General features: G+C 38.1%; 1 protein-coding gene across 31 annotated transcripts in view; it reads left to right on the forward strand.

Annotated features, from left to right (window-relative positions):
• Window positions 1–18,564, forward strand: part of CCDC7 (coiled-coil domain containing 7) — a 411,675-nt gene that overhangs the window by 183,926 nt on the left and 209,185 nt on the right. The window lies entirely within an intron of this gene.

Genomic DNA, 18,564 nt, shown 5'->3' on the forward strand with positions numbered 1-18,564 from the left:
TACTTCTAGATCTATACTGGTGTCTCTACAATTACTGAATTAGATGTGTTAATTTTTCCACTATGATTGTGAATTTCCTTGTTCCTTTTTATAATAATGTCAGGTTTTACTTTATATCTTATGACATTTTATTATTAATGTACATATAAATTTAAAATTAACAATCTTACTGGAAGAAATAAACTTTTGTCCTAATGAAGGGACCTACTTTATCATTTTTTTAGCTTTTGTTTGTTTGCCTTAAAAACTATCATGTCTCCCCATAATCCCAGCACTTTGGGAGGTAAAGGTGAGTGGATCTCTTGAAGCCAGGAATTCAAGACCAGCCTGGGCAATGAAGTGAGACCCTCATTGCCACAAAAACAAAACAAAACAAAACCTAAAACAAACAAAACTATCACATCTGCTATTAATGTAAATATACCAACTTTCTTCTGATTGGTATTTGCATGATACATTTTATATTTCATCCTGGTAACTTAACATTCCTCTTTCTTTGTGTTTTTTTTTTCTGTATCTCTTGCATGAAGCTCATAGTTGTATATTTTTCAAATTCAGTCTAATATTTTTATCTTTTAATTAGCTCTCCTAAACACATTTAGTCTTATTATTGATAATTCTATGTTTAAGTATACCATTTCTTTGTCCTTCCTATTTTATCTGCCTGGTAAGTTTCTTTTACTCTTCTTTATGCCCTATTACTTAATATCATTACATATTTTTTCCTTGGACTAATGATACCAAATATTTTAAACTTTATTCTAAAGACACCTCTGTGTATCTAAAAAGTAGCATAAAGCTTATACTTCAACTAGATGGTCTCTACTAATAGTTTATTACCACAAAGTGTGATTTGCTTATATCATGTGAAGTGAGACAGTATTATTGAGTCATTAGCATATATTGCAAGTATAGTACTTAACACCACAGATCTGGTTTTCATTTAGTTCTTTTTTTTATTTTTTATTATACTTTAAGTTTTAGGGTACCTGTGTACAACGTGCAGGTTTGTTACATATGTATACATGTGCCATGTTGGTGTGCTGCACCCATTAACTCCTCATTTAACATTAGGTATATTTCCTAATGCTATCCCTCCCCCTACCCCCACCCCACAACAGTCCCCGGTGTGTGATGTTCCCCTTCCTGTGTCCATGTGTTCTCACTGTTCAATTCCCACCTATGAGTGAGAACATGCAGTGTTTGGTTTTTTGTCCTTGCGATAGTTTGCTGAGAATGATGGTTTCCAGCTTCATCCATGTCCCTACAAAGGACATGAACTCATCCTTTTTTATGGCTGCATAGTATTCCATGATGTATATGTGCCACATTTTCTTAATCCAGTCTATCATTGCTGGACATTTGGGTTGGTTCCAAGTCTTTGCTATTGTGAATAGTGCTGCAGTAAACATACGTGTGCATGTGTCTTTATAGCAGCATGTTTTATAATCCTTTGCGTATATACCCAGTAATGGGATGGCTGGGTCAAATGGTATTTCTAGTTCCAGATCCCTGAAGAATCGCCACACAGACTTCCACAATGGTTGAACTAGTTTACAGTCCCACCAACAGTGTAAAAGTGTTCCTATTTCTCCACATCCTCTCCAGCACCTGTTGTTTTCTGACTTTTTAATGATCGCCATTCTAACTGGTGTGAGATGGTATCTCATTGTGGTTTTGATTTGCATTTCTCTGATGGCCAGTGATGATGAGCATTTTTTCATGTGTCTGTTGGCTGCATAAATGTCTTCTTTTGAGAAGTGTTTGTTCGTATCTTTCACCCACTTTTTGATGGGGTTGTTTGTTTTTTTCTTGTAAATTTGTTTGAGTTCATTGTAGATTCTGGATATTAGCCCTTTGTCAGATGAGTAGATTGCAAAAATTTTCTCCCATTCTGTAGGCTGCCTGTTCACTCTGATGGTAGTTTCTTTTGCTGTGCAGAAGCTCTTTAGTTTAATTAGATCCTATTTGTCAATTTTGGCTTTTGTTGCCATTGCTTTTGGTGTTTTAGACATGAAGTCCTTGCCCATGCCTATGTCCTGAATGGTATTGCCTAGGTTTTCTTCTAGGGTTTTTATGGTTTTAGGTCTAACGTTTAAGTCTTTAATCCATCTTGAATTAATTTTTGTATAAGGTGTAAGGAAGGGATCCAGTTTCAGCTTTCTCCATATGCCTAGCCAGTTTTCCCAGCACCATTTATTAACTAGGGAATCCTTTCCTCATTTCTTGTTTTTGTCGGGTTTGTCAAAGATCAGATAGTTGTAGATATGCGGCATTATTTCTGAGGGCTCTATTCTGTTCCATTGGTCTATATCTCTGTTTTGGTACCAGTACCATGCTGTTTTGGTTACTGTAGCCTTGTAGTATAGTTTGAAGTCAGGTAGCGTGGTGCCTCCAGCTTTGTTCTTTTGGCTTAGAATTGACTTGGTGATGTGGGCTCTTTTTTGGTTCCATATGAAATTTAAAGTAGTTTTTTCCAATTCTGGGAAGAAAGTCATTGGTAGATTGATGGGGATGGCATTGAATCTATAAATTACCTTGGGCAGTATGGCCATTTTCACGATATTGATTCTTCCTACCCATGAGCATGGAATGTTCTTCCATTTATTTGTATCCTCTTTTATTTCATCGAGCAGTGGTTTGTAGTTCTCCTTGAAGAGGTCCTTCACATCCCTTGTAAGTTGTATTCCTAGGTATTTTATTCTCTTTGAAGCAATTGTGAATGGGAATTCACTCATGATTTGGCTCTCTGTTTGTCTGTTATTGGTGTATAAGAATGCTTGTGATTTTTGCACATTGATTTTGTATCCTGAGACTTTGCTGAAGTTGCCTCTCAGCTTTAGGAGATTTTGGGCTGAGACGATGGGGTTTTCTAGATATACAATCATGTCATCTGCAAAGAGGGACAATTTGACTTCCTCTTTTCCTAATTCAATACCCTTTATATCCTTCTCCTGCCTGATTGCCCTGGCCAGAACTTCCAAAACTAAGTTGAATAGGAGTGGTGAGAGAGGACATCCCTGTCTTGTGCCAGTTTTCATAGGGAATGCTTCCAGTTTTTGCCCATTCAGTATGATATGGGCTGTGGGTTTGTCATAAATAGCTCTTATTATTTTGAGATACGTCCCATCGATACCTAATTTATTGAGAGTTTTTAGCATGAAGGTTGTTGAATTTTGTCAAAGGCCTCTTCTGCATCTATTGAGATAATCATGTGGTTTTTGTCTTTGGTTCTGTTTATATGCTGGATTACATTTATTGATTTGTGTATGTTGAGCCAGCCTTGTATCCCAGGGATGAAGCCAACTTGATCATGGTGGATACGTTTTCTGATGTGCTGCTGGATTCAGTTTGGCAGTATTTTATTGAGGATTTTTGCATCGATGTTCATCAAGGATATTGGTCTAAAATTCTCTTTTTTGTTGTGTCTCTGTCAGGCTTTGGTATCAGGATGATGCTGGCCTCATAAAATGAGTTAGGGTGGATTCCCTCTTTTTCTATTGATTGGAATAGTTTCAGAAGGAATAGTACCAGCTTCTCCCTTGTACCTCTGGTAGAATTCGGCTGTGAATCCATCTGGTCCTGGACTTTTTTTGGTTGGTAAGCTATTAATTACTGCCTCTATTTCAGAGCCTGTTATTGGTCTATTCAGAGATTCAACTTCTTCCTGGTTTACTTTTGGGAGGATGTTTGTTTTGAAGAATTTATCCATTTCTTCTAAATTTTTTAGTTTATTTGCATAGAGATGTGTATAGTATTCTCTGATGGTAGTTTGTATTTCTGTGGGATCAGTGGTGATGTCCTCTTTATCATTCTTTATTGCTTCTATTTCATTCTTCTCTCTTTTCTTCTTCATTAGTCTTGCTCTAGCGGTCTATCAATTTTGTTGATCTTTTCAAAAAACCACCTCTTGGATTCATTGATTTTTTTGAAGGGTTTTTTGGGTCTCTATTTCCTTCAGTTCTGCTCTGATCTTAGTTATTTCTTGCCTTCTGCTAGCTTTTGAATGTGTTTGCTGTTGCTTCTCTAGTTCTTTTAATTGTGATGTTAGGGTGTCCATTTTAGATCTTTCCTGCTTTCTCTTGTGGGCATTTAGTGCTATAAATTTCCCTCTACACACTGCTTTGAATGTGTCCCAGAGATTCTGGTATGTTGTGTCTTTGTTCTCATTGGTTTCAAAGAACATCTTTATTTCTGCCTTCATTTCGTTATGTACCCAGTAGTCATTCAGGAGCAGGTTGTTCAGTTTCCATGTAGTAGAGCGGTTTTGAGTGAGTTTCTTAATCCTGAGTTCTAGTTTGACTGCACTGTGGTCTGATAGACAGTTTGTTATAATTTCTGTTCTGTTTTTTTTTTTTTTTTTTGAGATGGAGTCTAGCTTTGTTGCCCAGGCTGGAGTGCAGTGGCGCGATCTCGGCTCACTGCAAGCTCTGCCTCCTGGCTTCACGCTATTCTCCTGCCTCAGCCTCTCCGAGTAGCTGGGACTACAAGTGCCCACAAGCACTGCTGGCTAATTTTTGTTATTTTTAGTAGAGATGGGGTTTCACCATGGTCTCGATCTCCTGACCTCATGATCCGCCTGCCTCGGCCTCCCAAAGTGCTGGGTTACAAGCGTGAACCACCGCACCCGACCAATTTCTGTTCTTTTACATTTGCTGAGGAGTGCTTTACTTGCAACTATGTGGTCAATTTTGGAATAAGTGTGGTGTGGTGCTGAGAATAATGTATATTCTGTTGATTTGGGGTGGAGAGTTCTGTAGATGTCTATTAGGTCTTCTTGGTGCAGAGCTGAGTTCAATTCCTGGATATCCTTGTTAACTTTCTGTCTTGTTGATCTGTCTAATGTTGACAGTGGGGTGTTAAAGTCTCCCATTATTATTTTGTGGGAGTCTAAGTCTCTTTCTAGGTCTCTAAGGACTTGCTTTATGAATCTGGGTGCTCCTGTATTGGGTGCATATATATTTAGGATAGTCAGCTCTTCTTGTTAAATTGATCCCTTTACCATTATGTAATGGCTTTCTTTGTCTCTTTTGATCTTTGTTGGTTTAAAGTCCTTTTTTTGTTTTGCATTTGCTTGGTAGATCTTCCTCCATCCCTTTATTTTGAGCCTATGTGTGTCTCTGCACGTGAGATGGGTTTCCTGAATACAGCACACTGATGGGTCTTGACTCTTTATCCAATTTGCCAGTCTGTGTCTTTTAATTAGTGCATTTAGCCCATTTACATTTAAGGTTAATATTGTTATGTGTGAATTTGATCCTGTCATTATGATGTTAGCTGGTTATTTTGCTCGTTAGTTGATGCAGTTTCTTCCTAGCCTCTATGGTCTTTACAATTTGGCCTGTTTTTGCAGTGGCTGGTACTGGTTGTTCCTTTCCATGTTTAGTGCTTCCTTCAGGAGCTCTTTTAGGGCAGGCCTGGTGGTGACAAAATCTCTCAGCATTTGCTTGTCCATAAAGGATTTTATTTCTCCTTCACTTATGAAGCTTAGTTTGGCTGGATATGAAATTCTGGGTTGAAAATTCTTTTCTTTAAGAATGTTGAATATTGGCCCCCACTCTCTTCTGGCTTGTAGAGTTTCTGCCGAGAGATCCGCTGTTAGTCTGATGGGCTTCCCTTTGTCGGTAACCTGACCTTTCTCTCTGGCTGCCCTTAACATTTTTCCTTCATTTCAACGTTGGTGAATCTGACAATTATGTGTCTTGGAGTTGCTGTTCTCAAAGAGCATCTTTGTGGCGTTCTCTGTATTTCCTGAATTTGAATGTTGGCCTGCCTTGCTAGATTGGGGAAGTTCTCCTGGATAATATCCTGAAGATTGTTTTCCAACTTGGTTCTATTCTCCCTGTCACTTTCAGATACACCAATCAGATGTAGATTTGGTCTTTTCACATAGTCCCATATTTCTCCGAGGCTTTGTTCGTTTCTTTTTATTGTTTTTTCTCTAAACTTCTCTTCTCACTTCATTTCATTCATTTGATATTCCATCACTGATACCCTTTCTTCTAGTTGATCGAATCGGCTACTGAAGCTTGTGCATTCGTCACGTAGTTCTCGTGCCTTGGTTTTCAGCTCCATCAGGTCCTTTAAGGACTTCTCTGCATTGGTTATTCTAGTTAGCCATTCGTCTAATTTTTTTTCAAGGTTTTTAACTTCTTTGCAATGGGTTTGAACTTCCTCCTTTAGCTTGGAGTAGTTTGATCGTCTGAAGTCTTCTTCTCTCAACTCGTCAAAGTCATTCTCCACCAGCTTTGTTCCGTTGCTGGTGAGGAGCTGCGTTCCTTTGGAGGAGGAGTGGCGGTCTGACTTTTAGAGTTTCCAGTTTTTCTGTTCTGTTTTTTCCCCATCTTCGTGGTTTTATCTCCCTTTGGTCTTTGATGATGGTGACGAACAGATGGGGTTTTGGTGTGGATGTCCTTTCCATTTGTTAGTTTTCCTTCTAACAGTCAGGACCCTCAGCTGCAGGTCTGTTGGTGTTTGCTGGAGGTCCACTCCAGACCCTGTTTGCCTGGGTATCAGCAGCGGAGGCTGCAGAACAGCGGGTATTGGTGAACAGCAAATGTTGCTTCCTGATCGTTTCTCTGGAAGTTTTGTCTCAGAGGAGTACTAGGTCATGTGAGGGGTCAGTCTGCCCCTACTGGGGGGTGCATCCCAGTTAGGCTACTCAGGGGTCAGGGACCCACTTGAGGAGGCAGTCTGTCCATTCTCAGATCTCCAGTTGCATGCTGGGAGAACCACTACTCTCTTCAAAGCTGTCAGACAGGGACATTTAAGTCTGCAGAGGTTTCTGCTGCCTTTTGTTTGGCAATGCCCTGCCCCCAGAGGTGGAGTCTACAGAGGCAGGGAGACCTCCTTGAGCTGTGGTGGGCTCCACCCAGTTTGAGCTTCCCAGCCGCTTTGTTTACCTACTCAAGCCTTGGCAATGGCGGGCACCCCTCCCCCAGCCTGACTGCCGCCTTGCAGTTTGATCTCAGACTGCTGTGTTGGCAATGAGCAAGGCTCCGTGGGCGCAGGACCCTCCGAGCCATGCGCGGCATATAATCTCCTGGTGTGCTGTTTGCTAAGACCGTTGGAAGAGCGCAGTATTAGGGTGGGAGTGACCCGATTTTCCAGGTGCCACCTGTCACCCTTTCTTTGACTAGGAAAAGGAATTCCCTGACCCTTTGCACTTCCCGGGTGAGGTGATGCCTCACCCTGCTTTGGCTTAGGCTCAGTTCCCTGCACCCACTGTCCTGCACCCACTGTCTGACACTCCGCAGTGAGATGAACCCAGTACCTCAGTTGGAAATGCAGAAATCATCCGTCTTCTGCGTCGCTCACACTGGGAGCTGTAGACTGGAGTTGTTCCTGTTCGGCCATCTTGGCTCCAGCACCACATTTAGTTCTTAAAAAGATTTTCTTATTGTATCCTAGAGTATGGATGTAGAATTAGATGAAAATATTTTGCCTGACACTTAGAACTGTTAGAAGAAAAAGACTCAGCAGTAAATATAATGATGAATATTATTAAATTATTTTAAATTAAAGTTAACTTTGAATAAATTAAGCAGAATTTGGTTTATGGATGTGTATCACGTTAGGACTGTAGAAACATTCATTAAATTGTGCTATTTAAAGTAGTATTTATTTTTTGATTTCCTTTAATTATTTGTTAGTTCTGACATTTACTAAGAGAGGCATGTTGAATTCTCCTCCTATTATTTTGGATTTATCTATTTCTTCTTGTAGTTTTGTCTTCTTTTTAAATGCTGCTTATGTTATTGGTGCATATGTATAAAAATTCCATATTTCTGGCAAACTCAACTTTTTCATTTCATGAAAGGAACCATCTGAATCTCTGGTAAGGTCATTTGCCTTAAATCCTATTTGTGTCTTACATTGACATACTATGGTGATTTTTGTTAGTGTATGCGTGGTGTATCTCTTTTCATCTACTTGTTTTCTGTCTTTCTGGATTTTTATAATTTACTGACATAGCTTGTAAATCACCTATAGTTAGATTTTTTTTGTTTACAAATCCAGTGTGACTGTCTTTTTTTATTCATAGAACATGTTTGAATGTTTTAATTTAAAATTATTATAATTATTAACACATTTGAATTTAAATATTTTGAGCTGCTTTTTGTTTCTTCTACCCAATCCATGTTTACTTCTAATTTATTTCTTTATGTTGGAATCTTTTTTTATTCATTCTGATTTTTAAATCAATTATTTCTGTTTTAAAATGTTTAAACTTTTTAAAAAAGATTAATACTCTTGGAAAAATAAAATTGACTTTCAACTTTTTAAGTGCATATAGTATATGAAGTAATAGAATGTTTCCATATCCTTGCAGTAGAAACACTTTCATGATTTTTACATGTAACTTCATAGTTTATTTTGAAAATTAATTGGTCTTTTTATCATTTAATTGAATTGTGGTCTTTTGCTTAAATTTTTATAAAAATGAATGGAAACTTTGATTTCTGGTATATATTTAACAATTCAGAGGCTTCATAATTAAATGGTGTCACTCTTTATTGTAGTGTAAGCCTCTCTTCCTTTTTATTTAAGATTTTAATTTTAATTGACATAATTGTACACATTCATGGGGTACAATATGGTGTTTTAGTCCATGTATACATAGTATAATGATTGAATCAGGGAAATTACCATATATATCGCTAGAAGAACTGGTCATTTTTATGGTAATAACATTCAAAATCTTCTTGTCTAGCTATCTTGAATATACACTACAATGTTATTTGCTGTAGTACCCTACTGTGTAACAGAACACTAAAACTTCTTCATGTCTAACTGTATCTGTGTACCCATTAACAAGCCACCTGCTGTTCCTCCTCCCCCAACCCCTCCACAGCCTCTGATAAGCACTGTTCTACTATTTCCATAAAATCAACTTTTTTAGATTCCACATATGAGTGAGATCATATGGAGTTTGTCTTTCTTGCCTGGCTTGTTTTTCTTAACATAATATTCCTCTAGGTTCATCCATGTTGTTGCAAATGACAGGGCACCATTTCTGTTTTATGGCTGGTAATATGCTTTGGCTATGTTCCCACCCAAATCTCTTCTTGAATTGTACTCCTATAATTTCCACATGTTGTGGCAGGGACCCGGTGGGAGATAATGAATCATGAGGGCGATTTCCCCCATAATGCTGCTAGTGAATAAGTCTCATGAGCTTTGATGGTTTTATAAGGGGTTTTTGCTTTCACTTCTTCCTCATTCTCTTCTCTTGGCTGCCACCATGTGAGACGTGGCTTTCACCTTCTGACATGATTGTAAGGCCTCCCCAGTCACGTGGAACTGTAAGTCCATTAAACCTCTTTCTTTTGTAAGTTGCCCAGTTACAGATCTGTCTTTATCAGCAGCATGAAAGTGTACGAATAAAACTGGATAGTATTCATTGCAGAACCATGAGCCAGTTAAACCTCTTTTCTTTGCAAATTACCCAGTCTCAGGTATTTCTTTATTAGCAATGTGGAACCAGACTAATACAAATCTTATTTTAAAAATGGGCTAAAGATGTGAATAGATATTTCTCAAAAGAAGACATACAAATGGCCAACAAGTATATGAAAAAATGTTCAACATCACTAATCATCAGAGAAATTCAAATGAAAACCATAGTGAGATATCACTTTATCCATGTCAGAATGGCTATTATAAAAATGACAAAAATAAAACCTTTCAAGGATATGGAGAAAAGGGAACTCATACACTGTTTGTGGGTATATAAATTAGCGTAAACACTGTGGAAATCAGTATGTTTTTTGTCCTTTATTCTGTTAATGTGATGTGTCACATTTATTTGTTTGTGGATGTTGAACCATCTGTACTTCCCTGATATGAATCCCACTCGATCATGGTAAATGATCTTTTTAATGTGTTGTTAAATTTGGTTTGTTAGTCTTTTGTTGAAAAATTCTGCATAAATTTTCATCAGTGATACTGACCTGTAGTTTTATTTTCTGTTGAGTCCATGTCTTTTTTTTTTTTTTTTTTTTTTTTAATCAGAGTAATGCTGGCCTTGTAGAATGCGCTGGAAGTATTCCTTTCTCTTCAAGTTTTTGGGATAGTTTGAATAGAACTGTCATTAGTTCTTCTTTAAATTTTGGTAGCAGTCAGCAGTGAACCCATCAAGGTTCCTGGGCTTTTCTTTGATGGAAAGCTTCTAATTATTGCTTTTGATTTTGTTTCTCATTATTGGTGTGTTGAGATTTTCTATTTCTTCATGATGCAATCTTGGTAACTTGCATGTGTCCAAGAATTTATCCATTTCCTCTAGGTTTTCCAATTTTTTGGCATATAGTTGTTTGTAGTAGCCTCTTATGATCCTTTGTATTTCTGTGGCATCAGCTGCAATATTACCCTTTTCTTCTCTTGTTTTAGTTATTTGAATTTCCTCACTTTTATTTTTAGTCTATCTAAAGGTTTGTCAAGTTTGTTTATCTTTTCAAAATACAGTTTTTTGTTTTGTTCATCTTTTATATTTTTTAATCTCTTTTTTGTTTATTTCTGCTCTGATTTTATTAGTTTGTTCCTTCTACTTATTTTGGGATTGTTCTTTTTTTTTTTTAGTTCTTTGAGGAGTAATGTTAGGTTGTTTATTTGAGTTCTTTCTAGTTTTTTTTCATGTAGGTGTTTATTGCTATAAACTTTATTTTAGGGCCATTTTTCCTATATTATATAGGCTTTGGTATGTTGTATTTTCATTTTTCATTTGTCTCAAGGAATTTTTAAATTAAAAAACTTTCTTTTCTTTGATGCACTGTTTTTTTCATGAACATGTTGTTTAATTTTCATGTATTTGAACAGTTTCCAAAGTTCCTTCTGTTATTGATTCATAGTTTTATTCCATTGTAATCATAAAAGATACTTCATGTGATTTCAGTTAAAAAATTGTTAAAACTTGTTTTGTTGCCTAACATATGGTCTATCCTGGAGAATCTTCCATGTGCTATGGTGAAGAATGTATATTCTCTAGCTGTTGGGTGACACATATTATAAATGTCTGTTAGGTTCATTTTGTCTAGAATGCAGTTTAAATTAAGTGTATATTTTCATTTTTTAATTTCAACTTTTCTTTCAGATAAAGGTGTAGGGGGGTTACATGTGCAGAATTGTTACATGGGAATGTTACACAATACTCAGGTTTGGAGTATGGATCCCATCACTTTGGTAGTAAGCATAGTACTACATAGGTAGTTTTTAAACCCACCACCACCTTCCACCTCTAGTAGGCCACAGTGCCTATTGTTCTCATATTTATATCCACATGTGCTCAATACTTAGCTCCCACTTATAAATGAGAACATGCAGTATTCAGTTTTCTGTTCCTGTATTAATTTTTTAGGATTATGCCCTCCAGCTCCATCCATGTTGCTGCAAAGGACACGATCTCATTCTTTCTAATGGGTACATAGTATTGCATGGTATATATGTCCCATATTTCCTTTCTCCAATCTGCCATAGTTGGGCAACGAGATTGATTCCATGTCTTGCTATTGTGAATAGTACAGTAATGAATATTTGAGTGCATGTGTTTTTTTGGTAGAATGACTTATATTCTTTTCAGTATATACCCAGTAATGGGACTGCTGGGCTGAATGGTAGTTCTGTTTTAATTTCTTTGAGACATCTCCAAACTGCTTTCCATAGTGGCTGAGCTAATTTACATTCCTACCAACAGTATTTAAATGTTCCCTTTTATAGGCTGGGAACATTAGTGGCTCACGCCACTAATCCCAACACTTTGGGAGGCTGAGGTGGGTGGATCATTTGAGGTCAGGAGTTTGAGACCAGCCTGGCCAACATGGTGAAGCCCCATCTCTACTGAAAATAGAAAAAAATCAGCCAGGTGTAGTAGCATGTACCTGTAATCCTAGCTACCTGGGAGGCTCAGGCAGGAAAATAGGTTGAGCCCTGGGGGTAGAGGTTGCAGTGAGCTGAGATCGTGCCACTGCACTCCAGCTTGGGTGACAGAGTGAGACCCTGTCTCAAAAACAAAAAGTTATCTTTTCTCCACAGCCTTACCAGCATCTGTAGTTTTTTGACTTTTTAATAATAGCCATTCTGACTGGTGTGAGATGGTATCTCACTGTGCTTTTGACTTGCATTACTCTAATGATTAGTGATGCTGATCATTTTTTCATATGCTTATTGGCAGCATATGTCTTTTTTTGATAAGTGTCTGTTCATGTATGTTGCCCATTTTCAATGGAGATTTTTTCTTGTTGATTTGTTTAATTTCCCTATAGGTTCTGGATATTAGGCCTTTGTTGGAGACATAGTTCATGAATACTTTCTCTGATTCTATAGATTGTCTGTTTGCTCTGTTGACAGTTTCTTTTACTGTGCAGAAGTTCTTTAGTTTAATTAAATCCTACTTGTCTATTTTTGTTTTTGTTGCATTTGCTTTTGGGGACTTAGCCAAAAATTATTTGCCAAGGCCTATGCCAAGAAAAATATTTCCTAGGTTGTCTTCTAGGATTTTTATAGTTTGAGGTCTTACATTTAAATCTTTAATCCATTTTGAGTTGATACTCATATAAGGTGATAGATATGGGTTCAGCTTCAATATTCTGCATAAGGTTAGGCAGTTATTCTAGCATCATTTATTGAATTGGGAGCCCTTTCCTCATTGCTTGTTTTTGTTGGTCTTGTCAAATATCAGATGGCTGTAGGTGTGGGGCTTTATTTATGAGTTTTCTATTCTATTTTATTGGATTGTGTGTCTGTTTTTGTACCAGTACCAAACTGTTTTGGTTATTGTGGCTATATAGTATAGTTTGAAGTTGGCTACTGTGATGCTTCTGGCTTTGTTCTTTTTGCTTAGTATTGCTTTGGTTATTTGGGCTCTTTTTTGCTTCCATGTAAGTTTTAGAATAGTTTTTCCTAATTCTAGGAAGAATGGTGGTGTTAGTTTAATAGGTATAGCATTGAATCTGTAAATTACTTTGGGCAGTATGGCCTTTTTTACTATATTGATAGTAAATAGTGCTGCAACAAACATATGCATGCATGTATCTTCATAATAGAATGATTTATATTCCTTTGGCATATACCCAGTAATATATTTGGGATTGCTGGGTCAAATGATATTTCTGCCTCTAGGTCTTTGAAGAATCACCACACTGTCTTCCACAGTGGCTGAACTAATTTACACTCCCACCAACAGTGGAAAAGTGTTCCTTTTCCTCCACAACCTCGCCAGCATCTGTTATTGTTTGATGTTTTAATAATAGCCATTCTGACAGACTTGAGATGGTATCTCATTTTGATTTTGATTTGTATTTCTCTAACGATCAGAGATACTGAATTTTTTTTCATGTTTGCTGGCCACATGTATATATTCCTTTGAGAAGTGTCTGTTAATGTCCTTTGTCCACTTTTTTATGGTGTTTTATGTCATTACAGCACTATTTACAATAGGAAAGTCATGGAATTAACCTAAATACCCATCAATGACAAATTGGATGAAGAAAATGTGGTACATATATTCCATGGAATACTATGCAGTCATAAAAAAGAACCAGATCATGTCCTTTTGTAGGAATATGGTTGGAGTTGGAAACTATTATCCTCAGAAAACTAATGCAGGAACAGAAAACTAAATACCGCATATTCTTACTTCTAAGTGAGAGCTGATGGATGAGAATACATGGATACATGGGGGGATCAACACACACTGGGCACCTGTGGGAGGTGTGGTGGGAGGGAGAATGTCAGGAAGAATAGCCACTGGATTCTGGGCTTAATACCTGGGTGATGGGATGATCTGTGCAGTAAACCACCATGGCACACATTTAGCTATGTAACAAACCAGCACATCCTGCACATGTATCCCTGAACTTAAAATAGAAGATGAAGAAAAATAAAGAAAATTGGCCCCCAATCTTTTCTGTCTTGTAATGTTTCTGCTGAGAGGTCTGCTGCTAGACTGATGGAATTCCTTCTCCAGGTGACTGGCACCTTCTCTCTAGCTGCCTCTAAGGATTTTTCTTTTGCAATCGCTTTGATGAATCTGATGATGAATTGCCATAGGAATGATTATCTTATATAGTATCTGGCTGAAGTTCTCTGTATTTCTTGGATTTGCATGTTGACCTCTCTAGCAAGAGTAGGAAAATATTTGTGGACTATATCTTCAAATATATTTTACAAGTTGCTTATTCTCCTCTCTCAGGAATGCCAATGAATTGTTAATTTTGCCTCCTTACATAATCCCATATTTCTGGGATGTTTTGTTCATTTTTCTTAATTGTTTTCTTTATTTTTGTCTGACTGAGTTGATTCATAGAACCAGTCTTCAAACTCTGAGATTCTTTCCTCAACTTGGTCTATTCTGCTGTTAATACTTCTGATTGTATTATGAAATTCTTGTAGTGAGCTTTTCAGCTCAGGAAGTTCAGTTTGGTTCTTCTTAAAAAGGGAATTTTGTTGTTCAGCTCTTCGTTTTAGTGGATTGCTTGGCTTTCTTGGATTGATTTTCAACTTTCTCCTTGATCTCAATGAGCTTCTTTGACGTCAGGATTCTGAATTCCATGTCTGTCATTTCAGACAATCCAGACTGGTTATGAACCATTACTAGGGAAGTAGTGGGCTCATTTGGAGGCAAGGCGACATTCTGGCTTTTTGAATTACCAGGGTCCTTGTCCTGATTTGTTCTCATCTGGGAGGACTAGTATTCTTTTCATTGTGTTGTAAATTGAGCATAGTCCATTGGCTTTGCTTCTGGAAGTTTCAGAGGACAAAGGCTCTGTATAGGGTCTTTGTTGTAAAATTTTTGTTCTTGGTTTCACAGTGGGGAGAATTAGTAAAGTGATTTTTGGTGTTGTAGTTTGGGTTGCCATACGGTAGATGGTGCTTGAGAGCAATGAGCAGTAGATAGGCTCTTAACCACACATTTCCTTTGTGCGTCTTCACATTTGCAACTGTGTTCTGCCATGTGAGGAGAAGAGATGTAACTCTCTCACCAGGCTTGCCCATGAGCCTTGGGAGAACCACTGCCAACCACTGGCACTGTGCCTGCAATTTTGTTGTGGTGGTGGTGGTTAGATCTTTTGGGCCACAGGGCTCCCTTAGGGAGAGGTCTGATGGGGAAACAGGCAACACCCTTTATGAATCAACCTTGTGCAGGGAGGCATGGCTAGGTCTCACACCAGCTTGTGAGCCTCTACCACTCAGGACTCTCAGTTTTCTGAGAGTGTGGGCTCCTGTCCTGTTCAAGTACCAAGCACAAATCTCAGCTCAACCCTCCTGAGCCATAGGCTACAGCCTGAGGGCTCTAGGGTCTGCTTGCAACTCCCTCCTCCAGGCACTCAGGGATGGGTTCTGGGTGCAGTGTGGGATCTGAAGGGCTCCCAGGATGCCAGAATGCACTCAGGTGGAGCAAAACACCCAGGCTGGGCAGTGGAGGCTGCATTATGTACATTCTCTTACGGGACAGTTAGGGAAGGTTCCTGGGAGGGGCTGGCAGGCAGGTGGGTCTGCGGGTCAGATGTGCCCCAGTCCCACAGAGAAGCACAACCTGTTTTCTCCTTGGTGGGTTCAGAGCCTCTCAGAGGGAGACAGGTAGCCCTGGGAGTGGATGCTTATGGCTGAGCTTTGCTGGGACTGACCTGCACTCAAGGGTCCTCAGCTTTGCACCTGCTGCAGCTCTGTCTCCATCTAATCTTCAGGGAGATCTCCCCTGCCAGCTCACACATCCATGTGGGAGTGAGATCCCCTGCAACTAGGATCTCAGAGGTTTACAGTAAGATTGAGCAGTCTCCCAGTCTCTTAACTCACCCCTTCCTCAGGCACCATTTGGTGCTGGGAAACAGCTGGGGTGCTCAGGTGCTCCAACTTGGGTTCCCAGCTTCCTCCCTATTCAGCCTCAGCATGTGAGTCTTTTTTCCATCCACATTTGGTGTTTTCTGTCCAGAGATTGGTTCAAATTATGTTGGTATAGTCGAAACTGTGAGCTCTATCTATGGGAGCAGCAGTTCCTGGTTGCGTCTAGTCAGTTGTCTTGGAAAATGTAAGAGTTAAAGAAAAAGGAAAGAAACATGAAAAATGGCTCAACAGTCAAAGACAGGTTTATTTTGGAGAATAAACTGGAGAGCGGTTTCTGGACGATTTCGGACAGGAACACTCTGTCTTACAGACTAAGAGTATTTAAGGGTTCAGGGTGAGAGAGCTTATCACAGGGTAGGAAGTTTCTGTGTGGAGGAAAAGTTTATTGCAGGGTTGGAATGTCCCTGGTCGGAGGGGAGGTTATCTTGGGGCTGACACCTCTCTGGCGGGAAGGGAGGTTTTCTTGGGGCTGGCATGTCTCTGGTTGGGGAGGATTTTATCTTAGGGTTAGAATGTTTCTGGTCGGAGATGTTATCTGTGGTTTATGGTCATGCTGACATTAGCCATTAGGCTGATGCCCTTTGGGAAGATTTAGGCGGTTTTTTATTAAGGTGAACTTTAAAGTGGCAGTGCTTGTCCAAGATGGCAATGCTTCTGCTCTGTCAGAAAAATTTCCAGTGTTTCTTTGTTGATTTTTTTGTCTGGATGATCTGAAAGTGTAGTGTTGAATTCCCCTCCTATTACTGTATCACACTCAATCTCTTTTAGTCTGTTAATATTTGCTTTATATGTTTAGGTGCTCCAGTGTTGTGTGTACATATATTTATAATTGTTACATCCTTCTGTTGTATTGAGCCCTTTATCATAATATAATGGCTTGATTTATATTTTTAAAATAATTTTTAACTTAAAGTGTATTTTATCTCATATAAATGTAGCTACTCCTGCTCTTTTTTGGTTTCCCTTTGGTTGGAAGATCTTTTTCCAACCCTTTTTTTCAGCTTATGCATGTCTTTATAGGTGAAGTAGGTTTTCTATAGGGCACATATACTGGGATCTTATTTTTTTCATTCAGCCACTCTATGTCTTTAATTTGGAGAATTCTGTCCTTTAACATTCATGGCTATTATGCATAATTAAGGTCTTACTATTGATATTTTGTTGCTAATTTTACCGTTGTTTTGTAAATCTTCTGTTTCTTACTTTCTGTCTTCTTTTGTGGTTGTTTTTCTCTGATGGTATGTTTTAATTCATTGCTTTTTGTTTTTAGTATATCTATTATAGGTTTTCACTTTGTGGTTACCATGAGGCTTACAGAAAACATCTTATGTAACTAATTATTTTAACCTGATGACAAGTTAACATTGGTCACAAAGAAAAGAGAAACAAAACTAAAAAAAACTTTATACTTTACTCCTCACATTTTGACTTTTAGATATCTCAATTTCTATATTTTTGTACTGCCTAATGCATAATAAATTTTTCTAGTTATTATTTTTAATAGTTTTGTCTGTCTTCAAACTAAATATATGAGTCCTTTATATACCACAGTTACCATATTAGAGTATTCTGAATTTGTATGGTTTCTATTAGCAGAGATTTTTATTAAAAATTTCTGATGTTTTGTTGTTAAACATTAGAATCCTTTGCCATCAGATTGAGTAACTTCCTTTAGTATTTCTTATAAAACAGGTTTGAATGTGGTAAGTTTTCTCACCTTTTGTTTGTCTAGGAAAGTCGTTATCTTCCCTTCATGTTAGAAGGATAGCTTTGTTGAATACACTATTTTAGGTTGTCAATTCTTTTCCTTCAGCACTTTGAATATGTCATCTTACTTCCCCCTAACCTGTAAAATTATTATTATTTTTTAAATTTGAGACCTGAAGTCACTTTAGTCAGCTGGTGGTGAAGGGGTATAGGACTCAGGTTCCTCTTGCTGGGGCAGCTGATTCCCTTGGGGCTGGGGTGAGTCTCAATGCTCCCTATGTGAGCACTGGCCTAGAATCAAGGACCACAGAGTTCTAACCTGGTGCTGTGTTTTACTGTAGCAAAGCTGGTACTAAGTTCCTATACAGCCCCCACCCCCTGATACTTTCCTCTCCTTCAAGAAGAAAGATTTTTCTACACACTGTGTCACTTGGGTTTGGGGGAGGGGTGTGAGACTGTACTTTCTGCTCTCTTCAATAAATATTTTCTAGTTATTATGCTAAAACCAGGTACCGTGACCTCTCACCTGATTCCTTTAGTTCTTGTGAAGGTGTATTCTTGCATGGATAGTCATTCAATTTGATGTTCCTGTGGATGGATAGGGTTCTTCCTCCATCTTGCTCCGGTGATTCTATCTCAAAGCCTTTCCTCTTATAGCTGAGAAAATTGGTGAGGTTTTTTCAGCCAAAGGAAAAATCTTACACCTGAATATAAATTTTAAACTCAAAAGCCCATCTCAAATTACGAATGTTGCAATTTCTAGAAAACAATTTCTATGACAATTTGACTATGATACATGTATGTGTGGATTTCTATGAGTTTATTTTTGAATTTATGGAACTTCTTGATGTGAAGATTAATGCTTTAACAAAATTTTGGAACTTTTCATTCACTATTTATTAAAAAAGTTTTTTCTTCTCTTCCTCTTTTCTCCTTCTGGAATGCCCATTATGTATATGTTGGTACACTTGGATGGTGTTGTACCAATTTCTGAGGCTCTGTTAATTTTCTTCATTCCTT

Source organism: Pan troglodytes, chromosome 8, assembly GCF_028858775.2.
Source record: "Pan troglodytes isolate AG18354 chromosome 8, NHGRI_mPanTro3-v2.0_pri, whole genome shotgun sequence".
Taxonomy (NCBI): domain Eukaryota; kingdom Metazoa; phylum Chordata; class Mammalia; order Primates; family Hominidae; genus Pan; species Pan troglodytes.